This window comes from Danio rerio, chromosome 10 (genome assembly GCF_052040795.2).
Source record: "Danio rerio strain M-AB ecotype USA chromosome 10, GRCz13ab, whole genome shotgun sequence".
In the NCBI taxonomy this organism is placed as follows: domain Eukaryota; kingdom Metazoa; phylum Chordata; class Actinopteri; order Cypriniformes; family Danionidae; genus Danio; species Danio rerio.
Genome location: NC_141030.1, coordinates 42098098 through 42112137, shown reverse-complemented (window position 1 = coordinate 42112137; position 14040 = coordinate 42098098). Strand labels below are relative to the sequence as shown.

Below are 14040 nucleotides of genomic sequence, written 5' to 3'. Positions count from 1 at the left end.
GCCTCCTGGCCGTCAGGAAGATGGAGGCAGAGAACCAACAAAATTGAAAGAATTTATTAAAGAAAACACAAACAAACAGACAGCAGCACCTCACAGAGACTGCTGTCAAACTAAAAACAAACACAATATAAACTGGTCAAAGTCTGGACCTCTCTCGTTCTCCTTTGTCGTCACTCCTCCTCTTTTAATGCAGAACTCCTCCTCGGAACTCGAGGCTAGTGTGCGCCACAGGAGCTTCTCGTTCTCACTTTAGCACAGACCTTGTTCTCTCTCTGCCCTGCCCCCTCACCACAAGCAGGAGTCTTATGCTAACTATAACGACAATACAAAACAGTATTGCTGCTTTAGAGGATTTCAGACATATGGACAAATTTGTTAAATCACAGCACACGCAACAACTTGATCTTCCATAGTATAATGAATTTCAAACTAGAAGGCATGTTTTTATGTGGCAATGTAACTGATTTGCTAATATGCTGCAATGGCCCCTTTAAATATGAGATCGATGTTGCGAATTTTGACGCTCTCGCCGGTATAGCAGTAAAGGCAGACTGCATTGTCGTTAGATTGGCCAGAGCGAACTTTGACGGTTTCGCCGACTTCAGCTTCATTCACACTATGAGCGACTCGTGGCAAAGCAACAAGCATCCGTTCGTTTCAACAAAGAGTGAGCGACTTCCGACGACCTCTGTTTACGCGAGCAACAGCAACCGTTGGGTGTTGGCTGGGCGTGTAAAGCAATGTAACAAAGTTGAGAATTCTTCAACTTTATGCAAATGAAGAGCAGCTTTCTTGAGCGACAGCCAATAGGAGCACCAGTAGAGCTCACATGATCCTTTCTCAGCTGGCTCAGTGACCGTTTGTATTCTCCATGCTGTAGACCTACACAGAGTTGGTGGTGTGAATGAGGCATTCGGTGTGAACACACAGTAAGTTTTTCCTGGAATTTTGATCCTATAAAATAGCCTACATCAACATACTAAACTTCCGCTTCATTTTAAAAGTGTATATGTTGAACATGAAAACTGACCTCGAAAATTTACCTGGTCCTGAACACAAACACACTCCCAAATCAACCACACCATCTGCAATCTGACACGGCCGAGAACGACAACACTCAGAAACAAAACCACACCAGAAAGCCGATACTCCGTCTTTTATCACGTGTTTATCTCAATCTAAAAGCATTCTGATGCCCCACAAGGAAAAGCATACAAAAGACTGTCCTACAAAAAAAACACACACACACACACATGAGTGTCATCTCCAGAGAATAGTGCGTTAACTTAGAAACAAGGCCAGATGCAACTTGACAGGCGAAATGTCAGAGCGCGTTTGTCACCTGAAGAGAAGCGTGTCTCTGTGTCAGAAACAGCTCTGATTCCTCCACCGAGAGGAAAAAACATCTCACAAAACAACAGCGGCACATTCAAATCCCACGGCTGCGTGGAAATGTTTTTACAAGGAGCTCCGTCCTTTCCATCTGATAGTCAAATGAGGCAGAAGAAAAGCAAAGCAGTCGCTCTGCCTGCGGATTAACCAAAGACCGCAAACTAGGTCAAGAAAAGACACGCTCGATGAGAGAGACCGACAGACACCTCACTGTGATGAGCCCAGACCCGTTCATCCTTCTGCTGGATTTAACACACATACACACACACTCACTACAACCTAGATTTCACATACAGTTGAAGTCATCATTATTAGCCCACCTGTAATTATTATTTTATAATTATTCAAAATTCATTCATTCATTATTGAATTTATTTCAAATATTTCCCAAATTATGTTTAACAGAGCACAGAAATTATTTACAGTATTTCCAGTGATATTATTTATTCTGGGGAAAGTCTTATTAGTTTTTAGGGTTGTAACGGTATCAGAATTTCACTGTACGATAATACCTCGGTATGAATGGCACGGTACGGTACTTATAGAATAATTTACAGGAAAAACAAAACTAATAAAAAGACTCGAAAAAAGTGCCAAAAGTGATTATACACCTTAGCACTGAACATATCAATGACATACAAATTAGCCATCTATCTGTAAGTTTCGAAACAGGAACTTCAATTTTTCAATTTTAATAACAAAAAACTATTAAACCATATAAAAAAATAAAGTTTCAATTTAGTATTGTTGAAAACTCATCACATTCAACATTTAATCACTCACTCACTTAGATAGAGATGGGTTTTAAGGAAAATTATCATATAACTATAATCTGGTAAAAGCTGGGATCTCTGGGCATGTCTCCTGCAACAGAAAAAAAAACCCCTCTCATTTAGGACTGAGGTTTCTGGGACAGAGAGATATGATTTAGCCAAAGTTGACAGCAGTGGGTAACGTTGTGCATTGTCTTTCTACCAGGGCCGGCGCGTCCATAGAGGCGACCTAGGCGGCCGCCTAGGGAGGCAGAATAGAGAGGGCGGCATCCGAACACCTCCCGCACCACCCACAACCGCAGTTATACCCTCGCCTAGGGTGGCAGAGAGGGCGGCATCCGAACACCTCGCACACCACCTGCGTCCGCAGTTATATCCGCGCCTAGGGCGGCAGAATAGAGAGTGCGACATCCGAAAATCTCCCGCACCACCCGCGTCCGCAGTTATACCCGCGCCTAGGGGGACAGAATAGGGTTCTTCACTTTGATAACCGGTCATTTTCGTTTTCACTTTCAGTTTGAGGGCGGCGTGATCGTCCTTTGCCTAGAGCGGCACTTCAGCTCTTTTTCTTCCCCGCTACTAGCAACACACTCCATTTCCGCATTACTGGATCTGTAGTGACAACACACCGCAAAGGATGATGGCCACGCCTAGGCTGATGGGAATTGTAGTTCCCGCTACCTCCCGTTCGCTTCATTCGCCTAAGCAAACTTTTCTCAGAAATATAGTTTTGAGTCATGCGCCTATGGTAATATTGAAAAAAAAAAAATACTTCTGCGGTATGACGGTATTTACAATATTGTTACATCCCTATTAGTTTTATTTTGGCTAGAATAAAAGCAGTTTTGAAGCCATTTTAAGGTCAATATTATTAGCCCCTTTTAGCAATATATATATATATATATATATATATATATATATATATATATATATATATATATATATATATATATATATATATATATTTGTATGTCTACAGAACAAACCATCATGACACAATGATTTGCCTAATTACCCTCACTTGCCTAATTAACCTAGTTAAGCCTTTAAATGTCACTTGAAGCTGAATACTAGTAAATAAATATATCCAGTCAAATAGGGGAGAGTGGGGACAGTTGCAACATTTTTTGCATTTCCTTTAGTTTCTCAGAGACAGTTTTTTCAAGAGTTCACACTTAGCTGATTGACAATAAAGCGTGTTAGGCATGCTGACTCGGAAGAGAGCCCTGAGCTCAGAATATCCTTGAGCCCGGGGCTTCCTCCCATTTAAAGGGCGAGAGGAAAGTTTAAGCTTAGGTAGGTCTCGAGAACTCCCCTACTTGTGAACTGCTGAGATACATCTGAGTAAGAGTTGCGTTAGGATGCTATTTCGAAGTAGTCAATTTTTTTATGGTGTATGTCTTTGGACGATGGGAGGAAACCTGGGGAAAACCTGCGAAACATGGGGAGAACATGCAAACTCTGCACAAACATGCAAACTCCGCACAAAAACGCCAAACCAGTGGCGTTCTTACTGTGAGGCAACAGTGCTACCCACTGTGCCACCATGCCGCCCTCTCAAAGAAGGGGAGGAATAGGGGTGGAAGGGGGGATTCCTCAAAACGAAGATGACTAGAGTAGAAAGCTCTGGTAATTTATAGTGTGCGAGTATTCATCTCATTGGTGCAAATATATGGAGCTTTTACGGTACCAGCTATGTTTAATCATAAGCATGTGATGGAAACGTGTGGAAACCCAAAATTTTGATATAATAAACCCACATCTATTAAACACCCAGCCATATTATTATAATATGTGTACATATGATAATATATGCAGAATTTAAACATGAACAGACAAAGTCAAATGGTGCAACTAACCCTGAGCAGGGGGACGGTTTAATTATTTAATTACGTTACCAAGCCTGTGACTTTTCATTTTCAGTTGTGCTCGCTGGTCCTCGTACATCGCTTGTTTTCAACTCCATTTACACTTGAACAACTAAACGAATGCTCAGGTTTATTTAACCGACTATATTATTGATGCTGTAAAAGGTACTCCATGAACTTGAAAATAGCCAATCTTCTTCTGGATGATTTCGGTGGCTGAACAACACTTCCGTGCATGTAAACCCATTCATAAACACAGTCAGCTTTGCGTGGCTAAAATAGTTTTAAAACATACCTGTCTAAAAGAAATACTTGAGCTGCGGTGTCATCCTTCAGCTCGTTATTTTGAACAGCATAATGTCATTTCTCTCCAGCGTGTCAAAGTAACTCCGATATTGATACAGGGTTTAGAAAATTTAAAAAATTTAGAAGCTGTTTCAGAAACAATCATTCTTTTCATGCATACAAGTGGCGATGGTCTTTCAGAAAGAAGTTTGATGCAGAGTTTGCCTGATGATGTCTGTCTTTCAACTGTAGATCCGTGCTTCACGTGTACGCGCGAGTGACGTATATATCTGCTTACAGAGGCTGCGCAGAAATTCAAATTTAAATTTGTTGATCGACAGTATGAGATGTCTGTCGTAATTGAGTTATTTTTCGGTCCGGCAATATTTAATTGGTTGAACATTTCTTTTAGGTTTATGCCCTATCCAGAATATAAAATTACATATAAACACATTTAGATTTTACTTTATTACTTTAATTAGACTTACTGGAATGTGAAGAGACTTTCAACCAGCACAACAAAATATGTTTCTGAATAAAATAACCTTCTGCACTTTTAGCATCTTAATTCATGCTTGTTAACAATAGCTAATGCACCAAGAGTTAACATGAACTAATGATGAATATCTGTATTTTCATGGCGGTGCGGTGGCGCAGTGGGTAGCTCTGTTAACTCACAGAAACTCAAAGTGAATTGTGTAAGCAAAATTGTCCGTAGTGTGTGAATGAGGGCATCCGTTGCGTAAAAACATATGCTGGATAAGTTGGTAGTTCATTCCGCTGTGGCGACCCCAGATTAATAAAGGGACTACGCCGAAAAAAAGGAAATGAATGAATGAAGTGTATTATTTTTAATAACTAACGTTAATTAATATGAAAATATACTGTAATAAATGTATTGGTCATTGTTTTTTCATGTTAGCAAATCCATTAAAGGGCACCTATGTTGAAAAATCTACTTTTCAAGCTGTTTGGACAGACGTGTGTGCAAGTATTGTGTATAGAGCGTCAGATATTGGGGTGATATAAACACACAATTGGTGGACCAATTGGAGCGGTTTTCAGACCGACCGCAACTTTACGTAGGAGTGCGCTCCCCCCGCCCACCAATATTGATTGACAGCCTTGCGTGACGATTATATCCTCAGTTTCTTGTGGCACGTCCGCCATTTTGAATCAAAGCGCTATCATTAAAGGAACACCCTTGCTCTATTTTTTGATGACAAGCTCATTGGGCTCAACACAAGATCAAAATTCTCCACATTATCGCTGTAATCAGATTTATTGCTTGTACCTTTTGCGCGGCGCTGTGCATTTCGGAGTTCTGGGCATGGGTTTCTGTTGGGGTGCACGCGGCGGAGCTTCGGGTCAGTGGCGTGGGTTCCTGTCGGGGTGCACGCGGCGGAGCTTCGGGTCAGCGGCTCGGCACGGCGTGGATTTCTGTCAGGGTGCACGCGGCGGAGCTTCGGGTCAGCGGCTCGGCACGGCGTGGATTTCTGTCAGGGTGCACGCGGCGGAGCTTCGGGTCAGCGGCGTGGGTTCCTGTCGGGGTGCACGCAGCGGAGCTTCTGGTCTGTGGCTCGGCGCGACTTTCTGTCGGGGTGCACGCAGTGGAGCTTCGGGTCAGCGGCTCGGCGCGGCGCGGCTTTCTGTCGGGGTGCACGCAGTGGAGCTTCGGGTCAGCGGCCTAGGTTTCTTTCGGGCTGCACGCGGCAGAGCTTCTGGTCTGCGACTCGGTGCGGCTTTCTGTCGGGGTGCACGCAGTGGAGCTTCGGGTCAGCGGCTCGGCTCGGCTTATTGTCGGGGTGCACGCGGCGGAGCTTCGGGTCAGCGACGTGGGTTTCTGTCGGGGTGCACGCGGCGGAGCTTCGGGTCAGCGGCGTGGGTTTCTGTCGGGGTGCACGCGGCGGAGCTTCGGGTCAGCGGCGTGGGTTTTTGTCGGGGTGCACGTGGCGGAGCTTCTGGTCTGCGGCTCGGCTTTCTGTCGGGGTGCATGCAGTGGAGCTTCGGGTCAGCGGCTCGGCTTTCTGTCGGGGTGCATGCAGTGGAGCTTCGGGTCAGCGGCGTGGGTTTCTGTCGGGGTGCACGCAGTGGAGCTTCGGGTCAGCGGCTCGGCTCGGCTTTCTGTCGGGGTGCACGCGGCGGAGCTTCGGGTCAGCGGCGTGGGTTTCTGTCGGGGTGCACGCGGCAGAGCTTCTGGTCTGCGGCTCGGCTTTCTGTTGGGGTGCATGCAGTGGAGCTTCAGGTCAGCGGCTCTGCTTTCTGTCGGGGTGCACGTGGCGGAGCTTCGAGTCAGCGGTGTGGGTTTTTTTCGGGGTGCACGCGGCGGAGCTTCTGGTCTGCGGCTCGGTGCGGCTTTCTGTCGGGGTGCACGCGGCCAAACTTCGGGTCAGTGGCTCGGCGTGGGTTTCTGTCGCGGTGCAAGTGGCGGAGCTTCGGGTCAGCGGCTCGGCGTGGGTTTCTGTCGCGGTGCACGTGACGGAGCTTCGGGTCAGCGGCTCGACGTGGGTTTCTGTCGCGGTGCACGTGGCGGAGCTTCGGGTCAGCGGCTTGGAGCGGCGCCGTTGTGTTTGCCCTGGTGGAGGGTTGTGTTTGGAGTTCTGGAATGCGTGACGCAACAATTCAAACACAAATGATTTTGTACTCTCTGCTTGGTTTGAGTCCGACACGTACATGTATGGCTGAATGCTCATCCTAGCTTAGCTTAGCTCTCTCTCTGTCTGTCAGCCTGTCTGTTGCAAACACATAGCATAGGAGCTCTTAGCTCCGCCCCCTTGTTACGTTGGGCGGGAAGCCAAAACTGTGAAGCAACACGCCCCTAAAACAGCAAACTGTGTAAACACTACCAACATGACACTTTTTTACACATTATAATAAAAACATCTGAACTGTGTGTTGAACTGAACCTAAACTGGCACACTCAGAACAACCATAATATTAATATTAAATTAAAAAAGGGGTAAACTATGTGCCCTTTAACTAATACAACCTTATTATAGTGCTACCATTTTTTAATCATACAAATTTTTAACTAAAATGCCAAATTTTGTTGTATTTTTGCTGTTTATGTTATGTAAAATAATATTATTTATTTTTAATCCATTTCAAATCTCCCTTAATGTTGTGTTTTATACTTAAATATAAAATTTTTACTAGAATATGTGCTATTTTTTAAATACTCTTCTGCATGTAATTGGATATTAATTTCATGTATTTATTTTATAGTTTGTTTGTGTTTCCTATTTAGATTAAATTTCCATCATCATCTCCAACGCACACACACACACAAGCAGCAACCCAGATTTCAGCTGTGCGCAAAGACACCGAAGTGACAGCCAAAGTGTTTTTGAGCTGGCGAATGTGGGTTAAACGCTGAAGATGTAAAGAGGGACATCTCCAGTAAATACACTCTTCTCCGTCAGTCACCGGGGAGCTTTTACACTCATTTATTCATGAAACGACAAGCACAAATCACTCATCACTTTTGATTAACGCAGCCAACTGTGTTTCAGAAACCAGTTTTACGGCATCAAGGCACCAGAGACACCACTCTGAGAGTCGGAGAAAAAAAACATCTGTAAAATTTACTGTGTGGGTTGTCGCGAACGAAAGTGAAAGGGGGAGTGGCGTGGTCTTGGATAGCATTTGGGAGTCAACAAAAAGTGAAAGTCAACAGCTGATGGGGGAGGAGGATCGGTAAAATGAGGTGCCGGATCCAGCGTGTTCCGGCACAAATTAAAACCTGATGGTATTGTATATCTTTACTGTAGTAATTTTCACAATGCAGCTTTAAAATACAGTAACATACCGCATAAATGTGCTACAGTAAAATTCAGTTCTTATTCATAAATACAAATCCAATTCGTTAATTCAAAACATGATTAATAAATACACAAATCCATTTGGTAAATTTAAAACCTGATTGATAAATACACATACAGAATTTGTTAATTCAAAACACGATTGATAAATACACAAACACAATTCGTTAGTTCAAAACACTATTAATAAATACACAAATCCAATTGGTAAATTCAAAATACGATCAATAAATACACAAATACAATTCGTCAATTCAAAACACGATTAATAAATACACAAATACAATTCGTCAATTCAAAACACTATTAATAAATACACAAATACAATTCGTTAATTCACAACACAATTAATAAATACACAAATCTAATTGGTAAATTCAAAACACGATTAATAAATACACAAATACAGTTCGTTAATTCACAACACAATTAATAAATACACAAATACAGTTCGTTAATTCACAACACAATTAATAAATACACAAATCTAATTGGTAAATTCAAAACACGATTAATAAATACACAAATAAAATTGGTAAATTCAAAACACGATTAATAAATACACAAATACAATTGGTAAATTCAAAACACGACTAATAAATACACAAATCCAATTGGTAAAATTAAAACACGATTGATAAATACACATACAGAATTTGTTAATTCAAAACACGATTAATGAATACACAAACACAAATCGTTAATTCAAAACACGATTAATAAATACACAAATCCAATTGTTAAATTCAAAACATGATTAATAAATACACAAATACAATTTGTTAATTCAAAACACGATTAATAAATACACAAATACAATTGGTAAATTGAAAACACCATTAATAAATACACAAATACAATTCATTTGGCGGAAATATTTATAAATTTTACTTGTGAATCCACAAACTGTGTGTTGTGTTTTGAATTTACATACAGGATGTTGTGAATGTGAACAGTTGTGCATGCATGAACTTTATCTAGTGAATGTGTTATTTTAGAGACTGATCATTCATATGAAATATCCTGATGGAGATATGAAGAAGCGAACGGCTGCTTTAATACCTGCCACGATCAGTCGCAGAGCCTCTGAAAGCCTCCTGTTGGAGATATAATCCTGTGAGGGCTATTTATAGACGAGCAAAAACAGAATATTAAATCGTATGCCTTCATGGCTGTCTGATTATTTATGAACACATCTTTATGTAGGTCATGACTTTGGATGCTGCTGATCACCTGTGTCGTTTGCATGCAGTTGAAAGGAACGCCTTAAATAAAACAGGATTTATGTTGGGTTTATTAATTTTTACTTTATTTTTAGGCAACACGGTGGCTCAGTGCTTAGCACTGTCACCTCACGACAAAAAGGTTTGAGTCCCAGCTGTGTTAGTTGGCATTTCTGTGTGGAGTTTTAATGTTCTCCTTGTGTCAGCATGGGTTTTTCTTCCGGGTGCTCCGGTTTCCCCACAGTCCAAACACATGCACTATAGGTGAATTCAATTAATTAAATTGTCCATAGTGTTTGAGTGTGTGTGAATGTGAGAGTGTATGGGTGTTTCTCAGTACTGGGTTGCGGCTGAAAGGGTATCCGCTGTGTAAAACATATGCTGGATTAGCTGTCGGTTCATTCCGATATGGCGACCCCTGATAAAAAGAGACTATTCCTATACTAAGTTAATCTCCTAAAGACGGGATGGAAAATTGTTGGGGTTTGATTTTAATCCTAAGGTTTTATATGAGAATTGTGTCCTCAGTCAGGTGGAAAGGATTCTGAATGATTCAACTCATTTTTTGTTTCCACATTATGAACTGCTTCCCTCTGTTAGGAGTCCCTATGTGTAGGTTGAACCAATATAAGAGATCCTTGGTGCCAGTTCCAGTTGGTTTACTTAACAAGAGTTAAAGGTGCAGTAGGTGATCTGCCAAAATGCTAACAGCTTAGCATATTATCTTTGGACGGCGGGGTGGGACTGTGATTCAAAGCCACACCTCCTGAAATCGCAAGCGCGCGCACTGCGTCACAACAGCAGACAGACAACCCACTAGTTCATGTCATTCGCCAGTTAGTTAGTGCCAGCGCCGTGCAGAAATCACATTAATTACTTAGCCACACTTGCACGCTATTTCAGAGCGAATATTCAGAGTAGCATGGTAAACAGTATAGGAAGGCTGTCATTGTTCAAAAATGAAACAATATGAATGTAAAAGCAACTCAAGCTCAATAAAGCAGGTTAGGTGGAATAGCGCTACTTACTGATGTTTTGTTGTTGAACTCAATATAAATCTACATTATCGATGCTCTATAAGGCCCCTTATGAAACTGAAAAAAATCACATGAATTTTTCACCAGGAGATTTCAGTGGCTGAACAACACGTCTGTGCTTATAAATCATTCATAACAAAACACAATCTAGCATAAGCTTAGCCTGACTAAAATAGTTTTAAAACAGAACATTACCTGTCTAACAGTAATATTTCAGCCATGGTGTTGTCCTTCCTCCAGCGTGCTAAAGTAACTCCAATATTGATTCAGGCTTTTAAAAGTTTCAATTCAGCTTTTGATTTCTCCTGGTCCGTCTCGTAACCGTGCGGCGCTTGCAGAAGGGCATGCGCAAATGGCGGATCTGCGTGAACAGATGCGCAGAAGTCCGAATCTACATTTGCTGACAGACAGTCTGAGCTGCTTATCGGAATTAAGGGAGATGACGGTCCGACTCTATTTAATTGGATAAACATTTTTTAGTTTTATGCTTTACCTAAAATATAAAAATACATATAAACACATTTAGATCATTTACTGTAATCTATTGGACTGTGAAGAGACTTCCAACCAGCACAACAAAAAATGTTTCTGAAGACAATCGCCTACTGCACCTTTAATTAGCATTACAATTATTGTAATTGCTGGATTTTGTATTGTTTTATTGTTTGTTTTTATGTCTGCAGCAATATGTTGATGCCCATAGCAAATTTCCTATCAAGCAAAATAAAGTTTTACAACTACTACTACTACTACGCTGAAGAAAAATTAATGAACGAATGAAATTGTTTCTTGCATTTTTGAAAGTAATGCAGTTGAATCAATTCATTTGTGTTTTACTTCATATATATTTCAATATTTTATTTTGTATTTTAAATATACAGTTGAAGTCAGAATTATCAGCCTCCCTTTGAATTTTTTTTTCTTTTTTAAATATTTTCCAAATGATATGTAACAGAGCAAGGAAATTTTCACAGTATGTCTGATAATATTTTTATTTTTTCTGGAGAAAGTCTTATTTGTTTCATTTCGGTTAGAAGAAAACAGGTTTTAATTTCATTAATAAACATTTTAAGGAAAAAAAACCTTTTAAGCTCTATATTTTTTGATAGTCTACAGAACAAACCATCATTTTACAATAATTTGCCTAATTACCCTAACCTGCCTAGTTAGCCTATTACCCTAGTTAAGCCTTTAAATGTCACTTTAGGCTTTATAGACGTGTCTTAAAAAATATATAGTCAATTATTATTTACTGTCATCATGGCAAAGATAAAATAAATCAGGTATTAGAAATGAGTTATTAAAGCTATTATGTCTAGAAATGTGTTGAAAAAAAATCTTTCTGTTAAACAGAAATTGGGGGAAAAAATAAACAGGGGGGCGAATAATTAGTGTTTACAGTGTAGTGTTTACATATACTTGTGGGGTGTAACATAATTGAATTTTTGTTTGTTTTAGGATCCCTGAATAGTCTGTATATGTTAGCAACATTTTGGATTTTAATATTTCTTACTTTCTGTGCATTTCTACATTCTCAGAAATAGAAAAAAATGCCTTTGCTCTGTTAAACATGATTTTGGAAATATTTTATAAAGAATTAAAGAAGCCCTAATAATCTTATCTTCAACTGTACATATTGTACCTGAATGCTTGTTTTAATGTTAAAGATCCTCATGGCCGGGGTATATTTAGAGCACTTGAACATCAGTTTCATGTTTGAACAGTCTAATTGTAGATGTTTTGGTCAGTGTTGTGTGTGAAAATGTGTATGAAGAAAGCTCCTGAGAGGGAAACTTGACCCTTGTTTATTTTACCGCTCAGCTTCTTGACTTCTGGCTGCCGTTCCTCCGCCTCGTTTGTGTGGCACAAACTGTGTTGTACGAATCAAAGAGACTAAATTTGTATCTCCTGACATCTGAACTGCTCTTGCAAAGACTGAATGTCCTCTTACGATTCTAAACACAAAGATTAATTTGAGGTTCGAGAGATTTCTTCAGCACACGTCATGCGGTGTGCCATTATTCAGTGTTGCAGAACTTTCTTTAAGAAACTTTCTATCTGCTTTTAAGATGTTTGCATTTAAAGTGATCTGATAACAAACGTTCAGCCGAGATGCCATACTTTTTTTATCTAATGAATTATCTCAATTATTTATTTTGTTCTGTGGTTTACATCAAAATGCATCATAATTTATGAGTAACTGACTTTTCTGACAAGTTTTTGACCAGCTAATCGGAAAATCAGGGGGCCTAGAAGATTAAAGGAAACGCCCATTGCTATAATTGGCTAATATGTTTGTATATTAAAATCCGGGAATCGAACCAGCTACCTTCTGCTATGAGATGACAGTGCCAACCACTGAGTCACCGTGCCCCCTATATACAGTATATAATAAATAAAATCACATTCACATCAAAAATATATAATATGCAATAGTATCCAATAAACATACATATATATATATATATATATATATATATATATATATAAATATGTCACCTTACTATATTGTGTGTGTGTGTGTGTGTGTGTGTGTGTGTGTGTGTGTGTGTGTGTGTGTGTGTGTGTTTGTGTGTGTGTCTGTGTATATATATATATATATGTATGTGTGTGTGTGTGTGTGTGTATAAAATAACTGACAGTATGTCTTTCTTTTTCATTCTTTTATATTCTGTTTTAACACATTTTTATCATTTTTGAATTGTATTTAATCAATTTTATTATTTGTTTTTATTTTCTTATACTTTTGTTTTTTTTATTCTTATTTATGTAAAACACTTTTAATTGCCACTGTGTACTGTATGAAATGTGCTCTATAAATAAATTTGCCTTGCCTTAAGCCGAAGAAAAATAAAGGAATGAATGAATTTTTATATGTGTGTATATATATATATATATATATAGTTCTTGATTAGTTGATTAGTTCTTGATATAACAAAACTGCATTTGTAAACTAACCCAATATTGATTGAATCCTGTGGAAAATCAAGAACTAAAACAACAACAATAATGTGTATCTTCAATGCAACATGAGTCACTTTGAACATGTAAATGTAATGAAATGGTCTTCCTCATCTTCCTCTTGTCTCGTCTCATGTCACATCTTTTGCTCTTGCTGGTTTCTCTTCTTCTCTGGCTTTCAGACACACAGAGGTTAACGCACGGACGGGGTCAGAGATCGAAGGTTAATGTCCTTTGACACAGTGGCCTCTTCCACTTGAGACAGTCCGGCGTCTGCGATCAGATGCCATGGGCTTCATGCTGAACCCGAGGAACCACATAGAGAAAGTAAGTCAACGATAAGAGCACCCACCACATGCAGCATGATAACAGGGTTAATGCATGATGTCAATGTTTTTACGAAATTTCGGTTTTGTAGTTTACTTTGAGATATTAATTGTATCATTTTTAAACATCCTCAGATTTTTTATTTTCAGATACTTTTAGGTTTATAATCAAGTTGATGCTGTTTGCTTACTCTTCATCACGAGAAGAGTATAGAAAATACAGGGAGAGGAGGAGAGAGGCAGTAAAACATTAATAAGTGTGTGTATTATGAAAGACACAGATTATGGATTGGAGAGGCATTGTGTGTTATATGCCATGCCAATAATATGCTTTATACATTTGTAAAAGTTATA

The 14040-nt window shown here is 39.7% G+C and overlaps 1 long non-coding RNA gene across 3 annotated transcripts in view; it reads left to right on the top strand.

Moving 5' to 3' along the window:
• Positions 1–13687, top strand: part of LOC141376441 (uncharacterized) — a 107489-nt gene extending 93802 nt beyond the window's left edge. For all 3 annotated transcript variants that reach the window (XR_015501580.1, XR_015501579.1, XR_015501575.1), the window contains one exon: positions 13543–13687. This is a non-coding gene — a long non-coding RNA (uncharacterized LOC141376441). The remainder of the gene's footprint in view (positions 1–13542) is intronic.
• The last annotated feature ends 353 nt before the right edge of the window (positions 13688–14040 follow it).